The sequence below is a fragment of the Equus caballus genome, chromosome 4, assembly GCF_041296265.1.
Source record: "Equus caballus isolate H_3958 breed thoroughbred chromosome 4, TB-T2T, whole genome shotgun sequence".
Lineage (NCBI taxonomy): Eukaryota > Metazoa > Chordata > Mammalia > Perissodactyla > Equidae > Equus > Equus caballus.
In genome coordinates this window covers 44,571,685-44,597,950 of record NC_091687.1, presented here as the reverse complement: position 1 = coordinate 44,597,950, position 26,266 = coordinate 44,571,685, and the positions used below count along the sequence as shown (strand labels likewise).

The 26,266-nt window shown below is 40.3% G+C and overlaps 1 long non-coding RNA gene and 1 pseudogene across 1 annotated transcript; one reads left to right on the top strand and one right to left on the bottom strand.

The window, feature by feature from the left end:
• Nucleotides 1–956: 956 nt before the first annotated feature.
• On the bottom strand, nucleotides 957–13,812 carry LOC138923736 (uncharacterized). Its single transcript, XR_011437805.1, has 3 exons — nucleotides 13,722–13,812; nucleotides 3,001–3,178; nucleotides 957–1,365 (listed from the first exon to the last, which is right to left on the bottom strand). It is a non-coding gene; the product is annotated as an uncharacterized lncRNA (long non-coding RNA).
• A 12,238-nt stretch (nucleotides 13,813–26,050) lies between these two features.
• LOC100630764 (transmembrane protein 258 pseudogene) lies at nucleotides 26,051–26,266 on the top strand (annotated as a pseudogene).

The following is a 26,266-nucleotide window of genomic DNA, read 5'->3' as shown; positions in this document are numbered from 1 at the left end:
GTGTATATGTAAGTTTAGCCCCTAAATCTAATGACTTCTTGGTTGCTTCTTCACTCATTCTTACTGACACTCATTACTCATGAATGGTCCTATCATTGGTGTCTCCATTTCAGGGTCTCCAGCTCAGACAAGTTCCATAGAGTGGTGTTAACATCAATCTTTATATGTCAAAGAACCAGTCCTTAGATATTTAAACTCTGAAACTTTTTCTGCTGTAATATTTAGTTCTAGCTTTATATTTGGGAAGCAACTTCCTAGCATACCACAGATGGAGAGTTCCTCTACAATGTAAATGTCTCTTATAAGGGTAAGTAAATTCTACTTTTCAGTTAGTTTCTTTCCTGTCTGCAAAGTAACTAGCCTCAAATAATCATCATGCCAAAGAGACATATCTTGGGGTGGCCATTTCCAGGTCCCCACACTACCAACATTTTTTTTGAGATGACCTTTGTATCTATATTTGTAATTATGTTTAATTGATTTGTCCCCTTGTTTTCTTGGGTATTTACACTGGGCTATGTTTATGCTTCCTCAATGCATTTTTAACAAATGTTTTATTATGTGGTTATGCATAGATTAGATCAAGAGGGTAGACTGTGGGCATATGTGTGTAACAATCTTCCCATTAGATATCCTTAAAATATTGTAAAATATATATTTGAAGATAAAACTTCAAAATAATACAAGGGAAGTCTTAATATGTAAAAATTTAAAATGATATGAGTATATACTTATCCCCAAACTCAGAGTTGTATATATTAAATATGTTCAGCTCTTTATATGCCAATCATACCTCAATAAAGTAGTTTAAAACAAAAAGAATTTAAAATGGTAAAGAATGTGAACACGTGGAACTGGATGAGGAGTGGAGTCAATAAATGATGAGGTTGTTAACGTGTTCAGTGGAAGGGGAAAGGCAAGAATTGATTCTAAACAAGAAGATAAAAACATAGCTTCAACATGCACTTCAAAATGTTATTGTAAACACTTAAAGATAGATATAGGGTGCATAACTTCAAAATGACTAGAAAGAAAGAAAATAGAATACTTCACAATTAAAATAACAAACCTTAATCCAACAAAACACAAGGAAAAGAAACAAAAAGAAGACAGCAAGGTGTATGAAGATTAAGTTTGGCTTCATATGACAGAATACCCGAAATACCAGTGAGTCAAGCATTTAAGAAATGCATTCAAGAACAACAGAACAACAGCAGAGCTAGGCAATCCAAAACAGGTAAGGGTGCTCCAAACTCTCAGGAACACAGGCTCCTTCTCTATTTCTCAGAATACTCCAAACGTGTGACTTGTTTCTGTAAGGCCGCTTCATGATGTAAGAAGGCTTCTGGAGCTCAAGCGTGATATCTGTGTTGCACACCAAATCAAGAAGAAAACATAAAACAATGAAAAGGAGTATACTTTTCAGTCAGTCAGACTTCCTATAAGCAATTTTCCCAAGGGAAACAAGGGACGGAGATAAAGGGGGGAGTCACACACTCACACACACACACACACCCCTAGAGTGGTCTGAACAATTACCTGGGCCACTGGGAGAATGAACAACTGCTTTATCCCCAATTTTGGTTCCTATGTTAATGCAAATAATCCATAACCAGTCTATAAATGAATATTGGGGTGAGTTTATTCTGAGCCAAAATGTGAGGACCATATAACCCAGGGCCTTCCTTCCCCAAAGAAGGAAGGGCACCAAAGATGTGGGGTGTACAGAGTGGTTATATACCCTCAAAGAGGATGATTCCCATATGATTGAAATGTCCCTTTTACAATAGTCACGAGACTGCTCTGTCAGCACAGTGATGGATGGACACAGCAGGTAGTAGGTCTGTTGTCTCGGTGGACACCACAGGGTCGCAGGTCTGTTGTCTTGAGCTGGGTCAATGAAATGGGGCCAGCCCAGTGGCCGAGTGGTTAAGTTCATGTGCTACACTTCCGTGGCTCGGGGTTTCACCGGTTTGGGTCCTGGGCATGGACATGGCACCGATCATCAGGCCATGTTGAGGCAGTGTCCCACATAGTACAACCTGAGGGACCTACAACTAGAATATACAACTGTGCACTGGGGGGCTTTGGGGAGAAGAAAAAGAAAGAAAAAAAAGGAGACTGGTAACAGTTATTAGCTCAGGTGCCAATCTTTTAAAAAAAAAAAAAAACAATGAAATCTTTCCCAGACACTCCCTTAGCACACTTATTGGTCAGATCATGTCTCCTTGCCTTTGTCTAACACAGTCACTGCCAGGGGAGTGAGATTACTAGAATTGTCTTAGATTTGTCGGGAGTTAGCCTGAGCTGGGAGAGGGTCACCCTCCCTGAGAAATGAACACCTATACAAAACTGGGCTCATTTAAAAAGAAGAAGATATGGATATTAGAGAGGCAAACATAATTTTCTGCTACAATGGTTGATTGTATGGAAATAATAACAATAATAATAATGTTTGCTAAATATGCACTACGAGCTTGGCACAGAGCTGCCTAAACACTTTCTATGAAATATCTTAAATTTATGAGACAGGTGCTAATATCAGCTCCAATTTGTAGATTAGGAAATAAGCTTAAAGACTGTAAATAACATGTCCCAAAAGATAGGAAGTAGAAATGGGCAGAATCTGTGTTCTTAACGACTTCACATTGTATACTCCTTCATGTGTTCTAAGATGGTCTCTCATGTACTTTTTTCTTATTTGTATACTTGCTTTAAGAATGCTTGCTCTTTTGAATTTATTGTGATAAAGTCTGGAGAAGTTGCAAGCTATTCTCTATTGCAAACCATACCTAAAGTACAAACCTGGATATCTGGGGTTTTCATGAAGGACCAAGCCCCCAGTTCTATTTCCTCTACAGTTTCTTCATTCCATTCTCATTTTCCTCACTTCTCATACATCCAATGAAAAAAGCTGGAAATAGCAATCTCTATATTTTAATTATTATTCCCCTACGCCCTCCCCTTTTATCATCAGATCCATATTATGAGTTGACTTACCGCTTAAGTGTCACAACAAAGCACATTCTTTCACAACATATTCCATCTGCCAAAACCCGGAGTCTCAGTAGGGGATACTGCCAGTGACTTAATTTGACGTCCTTCTGCCAGAAGCTCCTTCTAGGCCCCTGCACAAGATGGAGTTGTGGAGGTCCGAAGGCCCTACTCCGGGAAACGCCTAATGAGGAAGTGTAAATTTCATTATGTATGACATTTTGTTGTCTGAGCCTTGCTACAGGCTATTAATACCTAGCACCAGACTGCAAGACAGGATTTCATAAGCACAAAATTTGCTTAAAGCTGTAGTTTTTTTTAAGTTTTTGTTTGCATTTGTTGCTCACTCTTCAGATGTGTTTAAGTTTCTGAGAGGGAAGGTTAAACTTTGCAGGTGATTCATCAAAGCTTCTGGTCTCCAGTCTGATAAATGGGGGGGTTAAGTATTGAATTTGGATATATCTGAGTGAGCTTCAAAGTCAACGATGAATCATCTGAACGTGTTTAATTTAGGATTTCTTTGGAATTTAAAACATTACAGTTGTGTGTGTGTGTGTGTGTGTGTGTGTGTTTAACACGGCGGGTGAGACCAAACACTGAGAACTTTTTTTGAAGTATGCCATTTGATGCAGAGATGGAAAACTGTCATTTTAAAATCGTACCAAGTCTTCTGCCTTGTTAAGAACAAAAGCTTAAATTATTCCTGAAAAAGCCTCATGTTGGATAATGGGAAAAGTTGGTCTGGTCCAAAATGCTTGGTTTGTCAGTAAGAAAGCAATTGAAGAGGCTTCCCCAAGGTCACCCTGGTCATTAGTATCAGCACTGAAGCAGGACCCTGTTTCTACTTCTCAGACCAAGGCCCTTTCCCTTCACGCACACTGCCACCTGTCACTCCTCAGCTCGGAAGGGCCCTGTACTTAGGGTTTAATGTTCTACAGTCACCATCCTGAAATTCTTAATATTTTTATCTCTGAATTTGTAACTGAAGTCCAATGGAATGATGCCTAAACAAGTTCAAGTTGGTTTTCTGACCCTTGCAACTAAAAGAGATTTGACATATTTTGTAGATCTTTATAGGCCTATGAAATATCCACATGGGAATGGTACACTACTTATCAAGTACTCCTATCATGTCAGAATTTGATTTGAAGACGGTGGGATCCTATGAGACTTATTTGCATGAAATTTTAAATCTTAGGATGACCTCTCTTCACTCTCTAGCATGTTGGCATGTAAGCTGCTTCATCTTTAAATATATGAAAATTGATGGATTGCAGCCTTTTGGAGACAGAAAGCACCAGAAACTAAAACTTCGTAATTTATTCGGAGCAAAAATAATTGAATTATTTGTCCAAAGGAGATGGATATTTGTCTTAAACACTGACATTAGGAATAATACAATTAAAAGGAAAGTAGCTTCCATCTGGAACAGACTTTGACACACGCTATCACGTTAATCCAAAGGAGATAAGTAGTACATTGCAATGAAGAAAACAAAATCTAAAAGGTAAAAATGTCGGCTGTTTTTCTGCAAAGAAAGAACACACATTTTTTGAAAGTTAAGATGAGCCAAAATAATGAAGTTTTCTTCAATGAGAGAAAGCCTTTATGGCAGGCTCGCAAATTTGTCAGGCTGCCAAATCCCTGCTGTTATCTGTGCTGGCATTTTGCTCACAGGCCCTCAGGCCCTGCCTGGCTCAGATGAAAGGCTTTGCTGTGCTGTAGACCTTGTGAAACAGTGTTTGGAGAGATCCTGCCCTGGGACTCCGCAAAGCCTCTGTTCTCCTCTCATCCAAGTTCCTGCTAAGTAACCTTAATAAAGTTGCACTCAGCATTCCCCTCGGAAGGCGAGGGGCCGCAGCTCTTCCGTGCTTGGTACAAGCCCGTGCTGCTTGCACCTGTACTAAGGTTCAGCTCTTTTCCCTTAAGCGTGGGTGGTTTTTTCCCATTACTTTCAAATTGGAAAGATTTCTTAGCATTTGAGAAAGAAAAAAAATCACTTCTATCTCATCTGCTATGGTTCAGTGTCATTCTGCAAGCACTTACAAACTTTTCTCCCAAACAAATGGAACTGTTAACTCTAAATCTCATGAAAGTACAAGGAAAGACTAGGGCTTTTTCCTGGAATTTTCAAAATCCTCTGTTGCACATACAGTAAGTCAGAACATCCTTTTAACATCCTTTTAACCCACAAGTCCAGGGTGAGTAGCAATAGGAGGATACGAGTCACCGTTGTTTAAAAAGCGAACTATAGCTCTCAATATATTCAATCTCATATAACTGTTAAGTCACTAACACTAACATTGCTTAGCGAGTGTTTCTTGTTGACCAACTAAAGTAAATTCTTCTTTTTGTGATACAACAGAATTTTTATAATAGTCCTCCCCAAGAGCAAGTGTGTTCCACCTAAGTCATTCGTAGTCTAGGTAGAGTGTGTGTGTGAATGGTCGGGGGTAGGAGGGCGGGAGGTCTTCTTAGATTTTTACATACGTTGGACATTAGCCACTGTTTCATGCTCAAAGAAAATCAAATCACAAGAACACTTTCTTCCATCTTCCTCACTACTCACAATTTACATCAATTGTCAAAGAAAGAATTACAAGATTGAAAATTGATTACACTATGCGAGTTGCAGAGATAAGATGTATTCTGATGTAAAAAAAAAACAAAAACAAAGAAAACCAGCCTTCCATATTACACACCCTGGCTCCAGGAGGAAAGCCACCCCTAGACCTTGAGAGGAATCCTGTAGAAATATTTCTGTAATAAATAATGATTCTAGCCTGACTTCTACTTAGTATTCAGGTCAGATTAAAATGACCTTGTAAATCAGTCAACAAATATGTATTACGCATTTACAGGAAAGAAGATTGCAGATGACACTGTCAACTGGAAATCTGACACACAACACAGAAGATGCTTCTTGGTTATCATAACTTTCATGAGATGGACAATCAACTCATAAAAACAGTACATACATTGCCATAGCACCCACGAAAGTATGTCCGTCTCCAGGAGACACAAAAATGGCCCTGGGATTTTACCCTAAGGAACCCCAGAATTCCCCGGCAATTACATGCTCCAATGTGCCTAACGATTGCAGAAGAGGCTTCCTCTAAACTTCTCAGTTCTAACTCAAGTCTGAAAGGCCAGGGGCCACGTGGTACATCATCTTCAACCCTTCTGAAGGTTCTGGGTGGCAGAATCGGCATGCAACAGAGCCAGTCATGGGCACAACAGTGAAGTAAACAAAGATGGACTTTGATGTCGTACCCTCTTCCATTCACCAGCATCCCTCCAGGCCTTCTGCGTCTCCCTACTTTGCATTCCACTCCTCTCCTCAGAAGACTAACTAAATCACTCCATGAAGAACTACTGATCCGTGCTAGTATGTCCATTTTAATTGTGATCCTCCACAGAAAGGTTTGGTGGGATTTCCAGTATCATTTCTGGAAGTATAAAATAATGAAAAAGAGAACACACATTTGGAGTCAGGGAAACCTGGGTTCAGATTCAATTCCTGCACTTTGTATATGAGTGATCTTAGGCAAGATACCTAAATTGTCTGAGTCCTTTGTTATTTTCTATAAAATGGGTAGTGATAATATTAATCTATCTCATTTAAGACAATTTATGCAGTAGTGTTTTTTTAACCTTTTAAGATAATTGTAGATTTACATACAGATGTAAGATATATTACAGAGGGAATCCATGTACCCTTCACTCTGATTTCCCCCAATGATAATATCTTGAATAACCATAGAACAATATCACAACCAGGAAACTGACATTTATACAATCCACCAACTTTATTTAGATTTCACGAATTTTTTAATACATTTCTGTACATGTGTATTTAATTCTATTAATTTTATCCTGTGTGCAGATTTGTGTGACTACTACCATAGTCACGATACAGAACAATTTCATTATAAGGATCCTTCTTGCTACCCTGTTATAGCCACAGCTACCTACCTCCTCTCTCTGGCAACCACTATCTGTCCTCCATCTCTATAAGTTTCCTATGGCAAGAATGATATTTAAAGAAATCTTACAGTATATCACTTTTTGAGATTGACTTTTTCCACTCAGCATAATTCATTTGAGATCTGTCCAATTTGTTGCAGGTATTAATAGCTCCTTTTTATTGGGTGAGCAGTATTCCATGGTGCTGGTATACTAGAGTTTGTTTAACCATTCACTTGTTGAAGGACTTCTGGAGTTGTTTCCAGTGTTTGGCCATTATGAATAAAGCTGCTCTAAACATTCGTGTACAGGTTTTTGTGTGAACTCTAGTTTTCATTTCCCTGGGATAAACGCCCAAAAATGTAGTTGCTGGGTCATATGTTAAGCACACATTTAGTTTTGGAAGAAACCACCATACTCTTCCCCAAAGTGACTGTTCCATTCTACATTCCCACCAGCACTGTATGACCACTCCAGTTTCTCTGTGTCTTCACCAGCATTTGGTGTTACAACTTTTTCATTTTAGCCATTCTGATAAGTGTGTAATAGTTCATTGTAGTTTTAACTTGCATTTTCCTAATGGTTAATGGTGTTGAACAACTTACCATGTGCTTCTTTGCCACCTGTATATCCACTTCAGTTAAATGTCTCTTCATGTCTTTTGCCCATTTTCTAATTGAATTGTTTGAGTTTTCTACTGTTGAATTTTGAGAGTTCTTTGTATGTTCTATATATTTGTCCTTTGTTAAATATGTGATTTGAAAATATTTTTACCCACTCTGTAGCTTGTCTTTTCATCATCTTCACAGGGTCTTTTGCAGAGAAAAAGTTTTTAACTTTGATGAGGTCCAATTTATCAATTTTCCTTTTATGGATTTTGTGTTGAATGTCAAGTCTAAGAATGTTTTGCTTAGCCTGAGATCCTGAATGTTTTCTCCTATGTTGTAAGAGTATTTTATTAAAAAAGAATTTTGCAGGTGTCAGTCATCACATCTTCTCAACAGCTTATTTGTCAATATTGTTCTATCCTTCTCAGAGGCTCTCTGAGGCCAAAGTCTATTAAGAAAGCTCTAGGGGTGCCTGCCTGGTGGCGCAGTAGTTAAGTTCACATGTTCCCCTTCGGCAGCCCGGGGTCCACTGGTTCGGATCCCAAGTAGATCAGTTCGCAAACTCTGCTTCTGTAGCCCAGGGTCTTGCAGGTTCGGATCTTGGGTAAGGACATGGCACCGCTCATCAAGCCATGCTGAGGTGGCGTCCCACATAGCACAACCAAAGGACCTACAACTAGAATAAACAACTATGTACTGGGGGGCTTTGGGGAGAAGAAGAAAAATATATAAGATTGGCAACAGATGTTAGCTCAGGTGCCAATATTTAAGAAAAAAAAAAAGAAAGCTCTAAAGCAGTTCCATTCTGGTCTAGGGTCTTAGAAAAGCCAGAAGCCAATAGCCTGTGTTTTAAAGCCACAAACTATGAAGGTAATGTGCTATTGTTTTAAGTAAATCTTGCAAATGTTGGGTGCCTACTATGAGTTAACCAATTTCTAGACCCAGGGGAAACAAAGATGAGTAAGACCAGGTCCCTGCTCTCAAGGAGCTCAAAATTAAGCCAAGAAGATTGTGCCAGAACAGCATGGAAACTCACCCAAATGGCATTTAATAATAAAATGGTGGTTTCCTAAATTCAACAAGCATTTATTGAGCACCAACTGTGTACCAAACATTATATCTGGGAATGCAAAGATGAGTCATATTTAGGCCCTGCCCTGAGAAGCTTATTGTCAGTGGAAGAAAGAGAGACATGTAAGAAATATCCACAACATGAGAACATGATGGTGCACTGGGAAAAGCATACAATTTGAAGTCAGGAAAATCTCAGCTCTGACACTTACAAGGTGTATGAACTTGGACAAGTTACATAATATCTGTGAGTCTGCATCATCCCTTACAAAATGGAGATGTTAATACATAATTTGCAGTTTTTTATGAGTAGTAGGCAAAAATGTTATGTAGAGAATCTTTCACAGAAAATAAACATAAATACAACTCAGACAGCACCTCTTAGTAAAGGAAAGTGCAAAGTTCACAAGTGACAAAGTAGAATGAGTGACTAATAAATACTTACTGGAAAGAGAGGATATTAGGAAAAGTTCCAAAGAGGAGTGAATACTAAGTGGCCAGACAGAGAGGTGCGGTTGGGTGTTTCAAACAGGATCAACAGCATGGGTCATATGAGCAAAACCGTATCTAGTTCAGTTTCACTCAGAAGAAGTGAGAGGGAATGGAGAGAGCTGGGGAGATAAAGCCAGAGAGGCAGCCAGGCCCCAGTGGAACCAGGGGTGGTCCTTCCCCACCCCACAGGGAATGGACATTTTGGAAGGTGATTGTTGCTGGCAGATGACAGTAGGGACAAGGGATGCTAAACATCCAGCTGTGCAGGGCAAAGTGACATACAGTGAATAAGCATCCCACCCAAAATGTCAGTGATACTCCTGTTGAGAAGCTGGATGAGAGTATGAGGAGTGGTGTAATAATTTTGATAATGATGATGATAATTACTATAATGATGATAATAGCAACCACAGCTTAATAGCCCTTACTGCATGCCAGACACTCTGCAAAGCACTAGAAATACAGTGTCACCTTTAATCTTTAAAAAACCTTGATGAGGGGCCGGCCCCGTGGCCCAGTGGTTGGGTTCTCACACTCCGCTTCAGCCACCCAGGGTTTTGCCCATTGGAATCCTGGGTGTGGACATGGCATGGCTCATCGGGCCAAGCTGAGGAGGCGTCCCACATACCACAACTAGAAGGACCCATAACTAAAATATATATACAACTATGTACTGGGGGGCTTTGGGGAGAAAAAGGAAAAATAAAATCTTTAAAAAAAAAACAAAAACCTTGATGAAATACATACTATTCTTATTCTCATCTCAGAGATGATGAAACCTAGAGATCAAACAACTTGCCCCAAATCACAAAGCTAGTAAGTGACGAAGTGAAGAGTAGGGCCCAATTCAGTCTGATTCCAGAACTTACTCTCTTGAGCTCTATGGCATTCTGTAGAGTCTCGATCCAGGATGTACAGAGTAAACAATATTACTAATGCCTATTTGTACCCTAGACCAATTAAATCAGCCTTGGGATTGGGTCCCAGGCATCAGGATTTTTTCAAAGCTTCCTAGTTGATTCAAATGGCAGCCAGCTTTGAGAACCACTGCCCTTCTCCAAGGCCAGTCAGAGACCAGAGTCAAGGGGTTTTATGCAGGGAAGAGAAGTTACCATATTTGTGCTTTAGAAAGAGTGAACCCTAGTTCTGGATGGAATAAGGAAAATGAATTTGAGGGGGCATTTACAAAAGGTAGGAAGACCTATGAGAGGGCACTTGCAAAAGTTCTACCAAAAGATGCTAAGGGTTTGGGTGAAGATCACAATGAAAACAAACAGCAGGTAATTATTGGAAGGGAAGGTCAACAGGATTTGGTAAAGGATGGGATGTGTATGAGGTGATAGGAAGTAAGAAGTACAGGATGGTTCCCAGGTTTCTCATCCTTGCACATTGTCCATGAATTTACTCTAAGTTTTCTTAGTGCTAATGGAGTCCCCAACAGGCAACATATATACAGACTAGAGGAATAGCTTTGGTTGTTTTGTTTGGGGCCAGGGACACATTGGTCAGGAGGAAGATCAGAGAGACACATGAGAGAAGATGGAGACTTTGGTGCCTGTGCAGCCTCCAGAGATGCCTGATGAATAGTTGAAAAAACAATCTGAGCTTAAGTTAAAAATGTCACTGAAAACAGTCATTAGCAAGTAGGCACTCATCGCGACTTTTCCTATCCTGGCAACAAGATCAAGCAGGTTTCCGTCTGGACTTGTTAAAAAATTTCTTTTTAATTCAACCTCAGTTGTTTTTGTCCTATTGCAAGTCCCCTTTAGAACTGTAAAGGGCACATCTAAATATATATACTGTGATCCGTCAATGGATCCATCAATGGATTTCCACTAATGGATCATGAGTTTCTGGACTTTTTTCAACAAACCACAACCTGTAGAATCCCTTATATTTAAATGGCACTTTTCAATTTGCAAAACCCTTGCCCATTCATCAAGTCACCTGATTCTTACAAAATCTCTTCCAAATGAGGAAACTCAGACTTAAATTGCTGAGATGACTTGACCAAACTGACACAGGTAGTAAGCGGAAGAGCTGGTCCTCACGTTCCCTTCTTTTGACTCCTAAGCCAGCACTGAGTGGAAACTGGGCTGCAATACATCCCAACTTTTCCCGGCACATCAGGCTCCCAGAATCAAACTTTGTGGACTCTGTTGCCTCAATATTCTGAGGGGGTGTTAGGGAAAATGGAAACTCCCAAGAATTTAGTTGAATGTTCAGTATTAGAGTGGACTAAGCTACTAGCATGGCACTAAGAAATTCTCGCATTCCTTCATGATTTAATTTGTGCATTTTGATTGATATTTTGCCTCATGCATATGAGAAAAGCAATGTCTAAGGCAATTCTTTCAAACTGTAAACTATATTCATCTTTATTCATGTGTTCTCTTTCTCTGCTAAAGGTCAGAGTTAACAAAGAAGGTGGCATCCATGATCAGTCTGAAATTATTGAAGACCTGCGATATGCTGCTGCAATCTCTGAACTGAAAAGCCCCCACTTGTTCTCCAGAAACAAAGGTAAGATGAGTCAAATGACACTGTACACAGCTTCAATTGTTTTTGTGGAGAACAATTTATTATTATCTCTTGTCTTGGGTAGCTGTCATCTGCCTGGGGATTTGATGAATAGAGTGTGTAGACGTGTGGGCCTCAGTGAATTAGCCAGTGATTCAGACCTATTGGAAGGTCACATCTCATTTTTCATGCCTAGTTGAAAATCTGAAGTGCTAACAGTGTAGGATACCCAAAACTGCCTTGCAGCCCTTCAGACAAATTATGTTTTTAATCAGTATTTTAATACTAAATTTATTCAATAATGAAATAAATATATTCAAAACCTAGTTGTTTCTTAAGATTTTAAGTTCTTTATAAACTTTATTATGTTACAAATCTGGCAAAGTTTAAAAATAATTTTAAGAGGTTTTTGATTAATGATTGGTCCGAATTTCAAACTAATTTAACTAGATCCCTTAGATATTTTAACCCTCATTTATAAATTTAACATTTTTGATTACTTTACATGCACTACTTCCATTCATATCCTACAGGCCATGCTCAAAGCAAGGAAACCTGGGAAATGCAGTCTCGACATAGGTGACTATGTCTCCAACTAAAGCACGAATAGATTCTATTTTTAAAAGGAAAAAGAAGACTGGGCGCTAAGGGGACATTAGCAGTCTCTGCCACATCCGTGTTGCCTCTGATAAGTTAGACCAGTAGCTGATCCTCCCAACCTTATTTTTTTCCCAGCAGCCTCTTGGGGTCCAGCACCTCTCTGTAATTACTACGGGAGCCTCAAGCACATATACACTCAGGATACGGCCCTGGCATTGGTACAGGTCTCCTAGGTCATGGCATCTTTCTGGTGGAATTGTTATGTAGAGACTGGAGCTATATGAAAGTACGGCTAAGGGATACAATTCCGCCAGGTATGTCAACTCTGCATAATCAACTATGTTCATAGCGATGTTCTTCAGAAGTATCTCCATATAGGGTCTTGAATATCGAGGATTTTCAAACTTGTCCCTCTGTGATCCTCTATATTCAGAACCTTGGTTTGGGGGAGCTAAGAAGAGGCAAATTAGAAAATGAATGTGAGGTCAAAAATCTTCACTTAAAAAATAAAACAAAACTGGGTATTAAAGCCTTTTTGATGAAGGCTATTTCTGCCTAATTGACTCAGGCTGTGGAAGGAAAGTTTACATAGAGGTTAGTAGCTATATACGTTTAACAACAAATCAGATCTGAACCCAAACAGTCAACTTATTTTCTTAAAGGTCTTTGATATTTTCTAAAAGATCACATTTCCAAACTACTATTTAGCTGGAGGGATTTTTTTTTTCCCATAGACTTTGCTTGGCATTTGAAAAAGTTATTTCTTTTTGATAGCTTAATAAATCTCTAGTCTTTCCTGTATCAATAACCTGAGCTCAAACGTAGGACAGAAAAACAAGGCTGATTGAGAAAGACAAGAAGGAGCTACGTGAGGATAAAGGATAACGGAACAACCAAGTTTCTTCTCCTTTAACACAAATAAGGCTTTATTTTCAAAACATAAATCATTTCACACTGCTTTCCATTATTGCTACAAATTCCTGAATCTATCTACCAGGTGAAAAGTTATTGTATTTCAAACAAAAGCCTCCCATCAATATAGGAATAGGTAATTTATATTAGATTATTCTCAGAGGTTTTGCTACTATTTCTACATCAAGCTAGAGAGAGAGAACCATTACTTTTTACATCTTATTTTGTTTCCTTTCCACTTGGTTGAGCACGAGCCTTCAGATGTATGTTTCCTGAGCCTGCTTACTTGCTTTCAGGCGTTCTCCCTTCCACTCGTGCAGTTAGCACAGAGGGAGGAGAGCTAGCCTGTGCTAGGAAAGAGGTGGACTCAGCTTTTACCCTGGGCGGGTGTCAGGGGGTCTGGAAACTGCTCATGGCGTTGTCTGTAAGAACATATTTCAGTTTTCTGAGGAGAGCCTCCAAAAGTTTTCATTAGATTCTCAAAGGTACCTGTCACCGAAGGTAGGTTTAAAATTGTGTTCTTTATTCCTTCTCTTAATTCTAGAGGACATCACTTACCTCTAAGGAAGTGCCCATGTTCCACATCTCCTTTCTCCACCTGGGGGAGGTATGGTGGAGGCTGAGAGAAAGGCCAGGATAAGAAGGTTGGCTGTGAATAAAAAGAGATGTAGTGGTCAAAGCAGGAAGAGCCATCCCACCTCTCGGGCGTCTGCCATTCTGATCCAGCCTGGGCTCCTCCATGACATTTCTCCACTCAGTGCTTCAGGTTCTCCATTTGTAAAGTGTATGTTTTAGGCAGGAAAACACTGCCTAGCCCTTGTTTCCTCAAGACGTGTATTTTAGACAGCAATTCCCAGGTAGGAGTAGACTAAACTCTTAGCCTTCTTGCAATATGCCTCAGGTATAGTAAGTGTTCCACAAAGGCTTACTGAATTGAATTAAGCATAAGAATTAGATATGTTTCATACTGTGTGTTTATCAGGTCACTTGGGATTTATAAAAAATCCTGTTCCTCTGATTTATTAAACAAGCAAAATTTCCCTTGGGCTTCAAGTACTGTGCAAAGTAACAAATTCAATTGCATCTAGCAGCAAAATTCCCCATAGACAAAAATCACATTCGTACCTACTGGAGAATTCCTTTCACTTAACACAGGAATTAGCCCTATACATGCTGGATCTCCCTCCTTCAGTTCGTCTATAAACTTAGACATGTGGACATGTCCAGAAAAAAAGAATGACCCATAGAAAATGCCCAGCCTTTGCTCTGCTGAGATTTAAACCAAGGTATATTTATATCATTTTATTATTGGTTGTAGTTGATGTTTAACTAGATACATCCACTTAATGTTATGTATTTAATTGGTTTTTGTTCTTGTAGTTTTTTTCTCCTTAGAGTACAAAAGACTTCGAATAAACAAACTATGAATTAAATATCCTAATCCAGAGTAATTGATAAGGAGAACAGAAACAACAAATAGAAGGAAATTAAAAAGGAAGGAAATGTATGTAGTCCAAGAGCTTTATCTTATCTCTTGGGCTTTTATTTGTTCTGTTTGATATGACCACAAGTATTTGTTGAGCACCTACGGCAGGCTCTGTGCCAGGCATGAGAAGTACAATGAAGAATAAGACAAAGATGATGCCCTCAATCATTGGGGGACATAAATAACTAAAAACTTCAGAATCACAGACACAGAGAGTAGGATGGTGGTTGCCAGGGGCTGGGGTTGGGGGAAAATGAGGAGATGTTGGTTAAAGGGTGTAAGATGAATAAGTTCTGGGGATCTAAGGTATAGCCTGGTGACTATAATTAACAATACTGTATTATATAATAGAAAGTTGCTGTGAAAGTAGAACTGTAATGTTCTCACTGTAACAACAACAAAATGGTAATTATGTGAGGTGATGGCTGTGTTAGCTAACCTTATTGTCGTAAACATTTCACAATATATATGCATATCAAATCATCACATTGTACACTTTAAACTTACATATGTTATATGTCAATTATATCTCAATAAAGCTGGAAAAAATGAGAATAGGATTTATCCAACTCACCTTCAACCTCAACACATTATTTTGTTCTGAATAACTCATCATATTTACCACCAACTAGCCCCGTCCCACTTGCCAGACATACACACACCTTGGAATCCACATACTCATAACTGTTTTCTAAATATTTCAAGCATAAATAGTTAATTCCATGACCAACTGCTAATGAGAACCACCTTCTCTCTCCACCCACCCAATCACCCCACTCCCACCATCTCCCTCCTGAAAACTGTCTAGAAAGCAATCCTCAACTTACAAGACAGCCAAGAAAGTTTTCCACTTTCAGGCAACAGCCAAGAGACATTTTGAATGTTTAATAGGTTAAGGTTTTAGGAAGAAGAAATTAAAACTTTGTTTAAAAATGCATATGCAGTTTTTTTATTCCTATTTAAAATTAAAGCAGATGTTCACATTGTAATAAAAAGAAATCTAAATGTCCAACAGTAGAGGAATAGTTAAATATTAATACCTATATATATTAAAATACCATGTAGCTGTTTAAAATTGTTTAGGAAAATCATTTAATGATGTGGAAAAATGCACAGTACTGCATGATAAATTAAGTGAAGGAAGCAAACCACAAAACAGGATATGAAAGAAGCAAAGCAGAAAACAGGATATTTTACTGCATTTATAAAGTATGTAAATGAATAGAAAAACATTGAAGTATAAACTTCAAAATATTATGTGATGGGATTGTGAGTGATTTTTATTTCCTTTATACTTTTCTGTATTTTCCAAATTTTTAAGCACAAATATGTGTTGCTTTAAAGTAATTATAAAGGTCAAAATTATTTTAAAAAGAGGGGAAAAAGTTTTTCTATAGCTTGCTCAAATACCAAGAATCTCAAAAAGCTATTGCTTTTGAATTTCACATTTGACTCAGGGAAAAAATGGAATGGCTGTTGATTGAAGTAAAGGGAATTGAATTATAGAATAACTTTCCCTCTTTCTTTAGGCAGAACACAGCACCCTGCAGAGAATTCTCCACCTACCCCCATCAGTATGTCCCCTTTCCTTGTCCTTCCCTAGCTGCAGTTTGGAGAGGCAGAGCAATCTACCTTCCCAAGAACTTATTAACATCGTTGGCCCATCTATCCCCCAGAGGTCCAGTGTCCAACGTCTCAGACCCCACAGGGAACAGCCTCTTTTAGTTCAGAGATAAAGACATGTATCTTCAGGGGAAAAAAATTAAAGAAAAAAGAAAACTACAGAAGCCTCTAGGGGGTTACATGTGCCTCTTACAAGTAAACAGTTGTTATGCAAGGCGAAAACCTCCCGTATACCATGAACTGCTTCAATTCCACCTTCCTACTATACTGATAGCTACCTTGTCCTCTCAATTTTCAATGCCTTTTCTGTAAACTGAAACATCTGCCTAAAGACCTAACTCATGGATGACAGAATATGCATGTGCCCTTTGTTTTCCACTGGTCCTAATCTAGGGATCAAGGTTTAAAGACACATCCCAAAGGAAAATGTGAGAAAAGGCTCCAATGTCATTTGTTTATCAAAAAATAATTCTAGCAGAAAGGGCCTGCCTTCCTAGTAGGGCATCTTGGATTCCACGTACGCCTGTGACCTAACATCTGGTACAGAAATTCTTCTTCAGGAGTTAGTTTTACCATATTATTTCAGGATGATTTTCTTCCTGATTTTCTTCAGCTACCTCCTACTCTTCCTTTCCTCCTTCTAGGCACTTAGCCAATGATCAATTTCTGCAACCTTATTAAAAGCTAGCTGTTAATGATGGACATTTGCCATAAAGTGTTAGCTTCTATATTATTTGCTCTGAGCACAAGAGCATCTTAAGAAGATACTCTTTTTTTTGTTTTTTTTTTTTTTGAGGAAGGTTAGCCCTGAGCTAACATCTGCTGCCAATCCTCCTCTTTTTGCTGAGGAAGCCTGGCCCTATGCTAACATCCGTGCCCATCCCCTCTACTTTATATGTGGGACACCTACCACAGCATGGCTTGCCAAGCACTGCCATGTCCACACCCGGGATCCGAACCGGCGAACCCTGGGTCGCTGAAGGAGAACATGCACATTTAACCGCTGCGCCACAGGGCTGGGCCCAAGAACATACTCTTTAGAACAACAAAAAAATCTCCAGTTCTAATAGGGATAGATTCCTAATGGTGGAATTCTAGATCCTACGAAAGCTGAGATGCAAAGAATACTTTGAGCAAGAGGTCCTCTTGTACACCCTCAAAGCATTCATCTCTGGAAACTTCCAGATCTGCCAGCAAGCCAGGGCTCTACCTCAGACTTGGAATCAGAAGTGCCTTGAGCTGTTTTTCCAGAGGTGGGAATGAGTTTGGGTTGACCCAGCTCCTATGTTGGCGGTCCAGCATGTGATCAGTCATAGTGATCTGTAAGACCAAAAGTGTGCACTTAATTCCATCTCCTTGAGGAACCCTAGATGCTCTCACACTTTCTAAGGAAACTTCAACATTATCTGTCTCTCTGAGAAACACAGTTTACCCATAACTTTGACTTAATCACAATGAAGACTGTATCTTTGGCCAAAGGAGTTGGGCCACTTACATCAACTCTGGTATCACCACATTCTTTGTTAGATAAATGTCCTATCACAGACGGTGCAGGGTACCCAGCATAAGATCAACCAAACGTAGGAAGCCTACGAACCTCTATTACAGAAAAAGTTCAGGTTTGTAGTTTTCCATTTATTTACCTATCCATTAAACAAATATTTATTGAGAACCTACTATGTGTCAGGAATTGAATTCCTAGGTGCTAGGAATTCAGCAGTATGTGGTAGAGGTTAGTGAGAAAAATCTCCCTGCTCTAATAGAATCTCTGTCTAAAAAGGGGAAACTGATGATAGCAAAATAAACCAGCACAATACGTATACATTAGTTGCTAATAATTGCTACAAGGAAAAATAAAGCAAGGATGGGGAATAAAAAGATTCATGTCTTGGAGGGGGAGGGAGGGTATTACATTTTAAATACAATGACTAGGGAAGGTGTCCTTTGAGTAAAGGCCTGGAGCTGGGAGGAGGGGAGCAATGTAGATAGCTGGGCAGGAAGCATTACAAGAAGCAAGAACTGAAGTGCAAGAGCCCATAGGCATGGGCATTCCTCCTGTGTCTGAAGAGCGACAAAGAGGCCAGGGTGGCTAGAAGGGAGTGAGCAAGGGGAGGAAGTGGAAGAGGAGGTCAGAGAGGTCGAGGGGCAGGGCCACGCTGACCACGTAGGGATTTAAGTTTTGCTCTGAGAGACATGAGAAGGAGTCAGAGCAAACTTATTTTAACACATCACTCTAGTTGTTGTGTTGAGCATAAGTTGCAGCAAGGTAAGGGCAGGAGCACAGAGTCCAGATGGAAGATTTCTGCAAAAATCCAGACCAAATACGATGGTGAATTGGGCCAGCCAGGTAGCAAGTGGAAGCAGTAAGTTTTAAAACTACTCAACTAAACACGCCATTTATTCTTAATGATACCATATCTACACAGAAAAGAAAATGAGTGTTTGTTCCCTGCTGGAATATCCAACTCCAGGAGAATTTGAACAGGCTTTTATACTGATTGAATTAATTATAACACAATTGGTAAAACAACAGTCAAAGTGTTAACTACTATACGGTGGGTGAGCAAATTTAAATATAATTTCCCATAACAAACACACAAGGAGTGACTATAGTTTCCCACATCCAGTAAGTAAACAAGCATTGTAGATTCAAGGTTAATAGCTGTCTAACAATAAACCATTGCAGTTAAAGTAGACGCTCTCAGGAAATTTCTTGCAAATAAACTAGCCAGCACTCATTTTATGATGACAAGATAGAAAAAAGATATAAATCTGACAAGAAAGCATCTTCATTCCAAACTGGCCAGTGTTTATAGTCTGGGGATCTTTAAGATAGCCGATTTATAAACAGACCCCAGACTTCTTCCCTCATTGAAAGGAGGTGGGACAGGAGGCTCTTTGGGAATTCAGACCCCTGGGGCCTAGACTGTCTCTACGCTTTCAAGATTCTTCATTCAAATGCTGATTGAACTTTGTGGCCTATATCACAAACCAACGCTAACACTCTCCAAGGCTGAATCAAAGAATCCAGGCCTCGCATTTCTCAGTGCTCTGCCTATGCTGTGTCCAGCCATAAGAAGCTCTCCCCAAACAGGGATGATGATTGGTAGGCCAACTGGACTTCCCCTTTGGGAATTCAAATTATGGAAAATCTGAAAGATTCGAACAACTGGCAACTGCAGAAATGGAGGGAAAGAAAGAGCAGCAGAGCTACACTCACAGGACGGGGCAGAAGTGCCTACAACCGCTGTGGATCCTGACCCGCCCCAGGGCCGGTCTCCATGAGGCTGCCACATCTCAGTCCTGTTTTCAGATTCCTCTCCCTTCCATCACCTTAGGAATCCTTGCTTGAGGTACCATGAGTGAGCTGGCTTCTTGCACCTAGAAGTGCCTCCACAGAGACTGAGAAAAAGAGACTAAGACTTATTTCTAACTTATGACAGTAAGATACTTTAAGAAAAAGAAAGAACGGTTTATCTTTAAGACTTACCTCACTAGCCCATGAACTGTATATTAGGAATGATTTTTCTGGAAGAGGTATGGGCTTGCTTTCAGACATTAATTCATATCAAGTCTATGGCCACTATGGAACAGAAAAAAAGGCAACTCAATCTTTCTTGTCCTCATAAGCTCTGTAATCAATTTAATTCCACTCTATAATTTACCTTTTTCAGGAAGCACATGGCCTTGTGAGTAAAACTATTTACTGATGGTCCATTCGTAAACGTGATATACATAGTAAGGTTATTAACTACTATTTACCAGTACTTTGTAGGTGTCAGGCCCTGTGCTAGGAGCTTTATGTACGTTATTGTAATTAATCCTCACAACAAACCTAAGAGGCCATTTTTATCCACTTTAAAGGAGGAGAGACCTATAGCTTAGAGAAGTTGCATGAGCTGCTAGAGTCACACAGCTAGTGAGTAAGAGCCAGGATTTGAATCCAGGTATGTCTGTCGGCCCCTTCCCTATTCCCCACCCACATCAAAAACCAAGAGGAACTCTGATGCTGGTGGTGTGGGTGGGCAGGGGCAGGGTTGTTGGGAGTGGTGACTTTCTGTGGGTACAGAGCTAGTGAGGAGCTGGAACACCATGAATGCCTGCTGCCAGCCGATATTTAGTCTCAAGATGCCCGAATGCCTCATGATGACCAGGCAGAGAAAGCAGGAAGTTTAGGGTCAAAGGGCACTAACCTGGTTAGGGCCAGGAGGACTCAGTCATACTGTTCAGATTGCTCAGTGGTTTATGTGGACAAACAAGAGAAAAGACCTACCCATGTGCCTGTCCTTTAACCTCAGGGATTAGTTTCTCTTCTGACTGCAAACTCTTTCAAAATGCATAACAGCCCTCATACAGACATTCCCTCTCTAAACTTTCCATTTTGTAGTCAATTCCACATCTAAATACCTCTTGCCTCTCAGCCACTTACACACAAAAGCCCATGTGGAATATCATAAAATATGACTAAGGGTATGTGTTTATTCCTCAGGGAAATTGTCTTACATGATTAAGCTTTTATGAAAATAGCAAGAATGACATAAAAAGCTTCTTGGCTCGGGGTGGCTAATTAGTAGCCCAGAGTCTTAGTTCTCAGGTAACATTTCAAGATAGTCAATTATTCATGGATAGCTTCCCCAGATTCAAAGGCTGAGTGCAAGCCCCAGATGACTTCAGGAAAGCCCGCAAGTTGTTCACCATGCACTTGACTGAATTAACCGTCTGAGAAAATGCATTCGACAGTAAAACTGTTTTGTGAGGCAGAACCTCAGTAAGTAATATAATTCATGGCCCCCAGTAACTGTTTTGTCATCTGCCACCCTGCCACAACCACCACTGCCCCCTCAAAGCACAGGGCAGGTGTTTATGTCAGCAGCAGACTGGATGCGGGAAGAACAAAACGAAAAGTAAATAACCTGCAGCTTGTGCATCTTCACAAATAGAAACAAAGCACCTGAGGTGCCGGGACGGAAAGGAGCCCAGTGTTGGTGTTACAGCACAGAAGGCCCACAGCCTGGGGACAGTCCATCAGAGCAGAGGACCACCCCTCTCCCTATAGTACCTTCTCCTCCCACCCCAGCCCCTTCCTGGCTAGCATCACAGTTAGCAAAAGAGGACCATGGATTTTCGTAAAGAAGGTTGTCAAGTCCTTTGGGTTTAAACAGTCTTCCTGAATATTTTCTCACGACAACAGCCATTTCCGTAGCCTCTGTTCCATTTCCACTCCTACTGGGTTTACTACAAGTCAGTTCTGACAATAACTACCCAGAACTAAAAACCAGAGGTTTAGGGGCAAGGTTCTCCATAAGCCCCCTCTCACCTCAGAGGCCAACTGCAAGTTCTACATGTCTCCAGGCCACTCACACTTCTGACTTGACTACCCATTTGAGGGTTCCCATGTTTCCCCTCAGTTTTGACAATTTCCAAGAACAACTCTCAGAATTTATATTTACAATTATAGTTTTATTACAAAGGATCCACATAGGGCAAATTCTAGAAGAGTCCTGGATGCAGAATTTCCATGCCCTCTCCCCATGCAGTCAGGATGTGTCACCCTCCTGGCACATCCATGTGTTCCCCAACCAGGAAACTCCACCAAGCCTCGGTGTCCAGTTTTTATTGGGGCTTTCATTAGTTTTCATTATGTAGGCATGATTGATTAAATCATTGGCCATGGGATTGAAACTCAATCTCTAGCCCTACTCCCCTCTCTGGGCTGGCCCAAAATTCAAACTCTCTAATCACATGTTTGGTCTTTCTGGTGATCAGCCTCCATCCTGAAGCTATCTGGAGGTCCAACATGAGTCACTTGATTAGCATAACAAAGGCATTCCTATCACTTAGAAAATCCCAAGGGGTTTTGAAGCTCTTCGCCAAGAACTAAAGACAAAGAGCAGATATATTATTTATTTTACCACGGCCCCCATTATCACATATATGATAATACTCCTTGAATTTATATCATCTTTGATCCCTAGACTTGAATATCCAGCTTCCTATTTGACATCTCCATTTGGCTGTCTCACAGGCCCTTCAAATTCAGTACAGATCAAATTAAATGGATTTTCCTCTAACACAATGTATCCATCAGGGTTCAACCAGAGAAACAGAACCACTAGATGCAACAGGTAATAAGATATTTACCATAGTGACTGCAATTGATGCAGGTATGGGAACTGGTTAAACCATCTACGTGAGGCTGTGGTCTTTGCACTTGGTGCTGGAGCCTTAAGTTAGCAGGGAAGGAAAGATGGATGTGAAGGAGGGTAGAGCCAGGAAAACTGAAACACGTGAAGATGAGCTGGAAGTCACATTGGTCTCTCACTGCTTCCAAGACTCCAACTTGCATGATGCGTCCTTCAACAGAAGGTGGCGCCCTTCATTATGGAGCTATACATGCATCTCATCCAGGAGTCAGAGAAGCTAAAGGAAGATTCAGCAGGAGCTAGAAAAGCTGCAAGCCTGGCTGCTGCCCCCACACTAACAAGGTGCACCTGTAGATAAATGACAACACTGATGAGCTGAAATGACCTCTGATGTTCCCACACCAATCTTCTGGCGTACAAATATGGCTGCTGTTTCACTTGTGCTTTCCAAGTCTTATGCAAAACAGCTGTTGTTGCCTCTGCTAATTTGGAATTATTCAGGGAAGGGGAGTCTGAGAAATGTAGTTCCAACTTAGCTAAATTGATATAATACCAATCAACAGTGCACAAACCCAAGAAAAATTATTCCTCCTAACATTCTCCCATATCTCACTGAATGGACCCCTCCTCTACCCAGACCTTTAAGTCATAAATATTGAGGAGACATCCTCAGCTCCTCCTTCTCCCACATAGTCTTTTCAATTATACCTCCTAATTTTTGACTCCCTTGCTTCCCACTACTCCTATCAAGTTGAAGCCACTATCAGGGTTTAATTTCCTCAATAACCCCTTGGCTGGATTCTCCACACTGTAGGGGAGGAGAAATACTCCTCTAGGTTCTTCTGGCTGGTCTAAGAATTATATTGACATGAGACAGAATAACGGGAGAAAGTCAAACAAATTTAATAGCATGTATATATGGGAGAAACCCAGGAAAACTGAGTAACTTACCAAAATGGCTGAAGCCACCACCTTAAATACCGTATTTAGTTAAAGACAAAGGAGAATATTGGGGATAATGGTTTGGGACTTCCATGGGGAGGAAAGCAATTCACATGGAGATGTAAAAGCAAATGTTTGGTAAACTAATGTTTGCTGGGCCATCTATAATCAATGAGAGGGAACTGATAAAATGGGCTTTGCTAGGTGCCTTCCTGTCTACCACACCTAGAGTTATTTATGGCAACAGCTCCTCTCTGGGACAGGCCTTTCATCCTAAACTCTTTTAGGCAGTTAGGGGGAAGGTCAAAGTTTGTTTCTGAGTCTTTTGTTCTTAAAAATAATCAAGCCAGAGAGACACATTTTGGGGTGGCAAATTCTGATCCCCCACAATACCAAAGGCAAAAATATAGTCTAAAATCATTTCCAAAGTGTGTAAGGCTCTTCACAATCTGCCTGTTGCTTACCTTACTGCCTCTCCTACACCTGGCCACACTGGGCAGATTTCAATTCCTCACATGTTCCATGATCTCTCTGCCCTCAGGGCCTTGGCACCTGCTTTGCCCTCTAATGGATCATTCTTCTCCTCACTCCTGGCCTAGCTAAAAGCTCCAACTCCTCTCTGACAGTGATAAAAGAGATGAAATTATGAAGCATTTGCCAGTGAAAAGACCAAAAGCTTCCCTTCTTCTTGTTCAAGGGAGAAAACACTTGTCAACATACAATTCACATGCGTATCTTCTAAGTGGGGGACTGTCTCTTACTGGATCAATCTTGGGCCCTGCCTTTCTTGTGGCAGCTGGGGTAATGAGTCAGCTGACAATGGGAGAAAAAAGGCCAAAGACAATAAATTACTCTACCTTAAAAAGCCTAAACTGGAGAAGATAGAGAGGAAGAGTCAGGAAAATAAGGGAGCTAAGTTTGGGGAATAATTTTTTGGGTCCTTTACATGTAGAGTGTAAAGGGAGAAAAGAAAAGAACAAAAAAGAGGCTTTTAAGAAATGTTGCTTTCTAAGTGACATTACAACTGTTACCACACAAAATTGGGATTCTCTTGCCTGATGCACATAAACAGCCACTTGATTATGGCATCACTTTTGGGGAGAAATCGCTTTATTCTGTGAGATCAATCTGCAGGGAGACGGAGCATGTGTCCTCAGATCTGTCTCCCAGATTCAGGATTTAGGGTGAAATTTAAGAGGTTAGGGAGAACAGGCTGGTGCACAGAAAGGCTGGTGGGACAGGTTTTGATTGGTGGGTTTCAAGCATTTATGGTAAAGTTTTAAACATATATGACAATGTTCTGAACATTTATGATGAGGTTCTAAACTTTCGTGATAAGGTTCTAAATGTTTATGATGAGGTAGAGAAAGAATTTTAAGACCAGATCTTCCTGAATAAGGGACCCCTCACTTCAGATTAAAGTCCAACTTTTAAGTTCCAGTCATGTCCCAGTCCTTGGGAGGAGAATCTTTGGTTCTGTGGTTGTTTCAGGTCAAGATTTCTTCTGCACATGCTCTGCTGTGTGTCTTCGCTAATTTTCTGAAAGGCAATTCTTAATCACTCTGATGATAAGAAATAGGGTCAGTTGAACTGGTCCTGGAGAGCTGTGGTTATGCAAAGAAGTGGTTAAGAATCAGAATATTTGGATTTAAGTCCAATTTCTGTTACTTACTAGCTGTGTGACCTTAGGCAGTTACTTAATCTCCCTGTGGTTCAGCGTCCTTATTCATAAAACAGGGGCATTCATAGTTTCTACCCCATAAGAATGCTATGCCTCACACATCGTACCTGCCTTGGTACTCATACCATGTTCTGTAGGAAATCCTTCTTTGGCATTTTGTCAAGAAACTGCACTAAAATTTTAATTTTCAATGATTTTTGGAAGCCAGAGTGATATTTCTGGAAATGTGACACCACAACAAGACGGTGTCATGATGTGAGCCTTCTAATTGTATCTCAAAGATGACCTTGGCCAAGTCCCTCCATTACAGAATCTCACCCCCTCCCCCAATGTCTTGGCAACACTCATCTCATGTGACAGTTCTTTGATGTCTGATCCCCAGTGGGACATAAACTCCAAAAGGGCATGAACCATGTATCTCTTACTCATCCCTGTATCCCCAGCAGGTAGCAGAGTGCCTAGAAGCTAGTAGGTGCTCAATATACATTCTTTGAATGGATAAATGAATGAATGAATGAATGAACAAATCAATCCATGCCTAAAGCCAGGACAGGAAATACGAAGCACTGTGCCTCTAACTCTTCACAGTTAATACATGCCTGTCCATTGACTCCAGAGGAGGATCTGACACATGTCATGCCACCTCTTGGCATTGTATTGAAGGCAATCCCAGAACTAGGTTCGGGTGACATGAGAAGCCCATCAGCAATGCCATACACTGAGTTTGCGGCTATTTCCTTAACCCTTCCAGAATTGGCCAACATGTGACAATTGGGCAAGTATCAATACACGTAAGATTTAGTAATGAGTAAAAGACCTTTTGCTTTGAAAATTTTCTTTAGATATTATCTTTCCGTGTCATTATGATATAATATAGAAGTTAGAAAAGAATCAAGATAATTATATCATTGCTAAAAACCAAACCCAGAAAAGAGTAACAAAAAATTCATGATAATTATAAACCAAATATAAAAAATTTTAAAGAGTGGTAGATTACCCTGAGCCCAGCAAAATGGAGCTCAAGGCCATGAGCGGGTATTCCAGCACAGCGAAACTGGCTGTTTTCCCCCATCTGACTGTGGTGTGCTTGGCCATTGGCATGTTCTTCACTGCCTGGTTCTTCGTTTAGGAGGTCACCTCCACCAAAGACACTCGGGCTACCTACAAAGAGCTCCCACTGTGCATGGACTTTGGAGCCCTCTTCTTGCTGCTCTGGGTTGGCATCTAG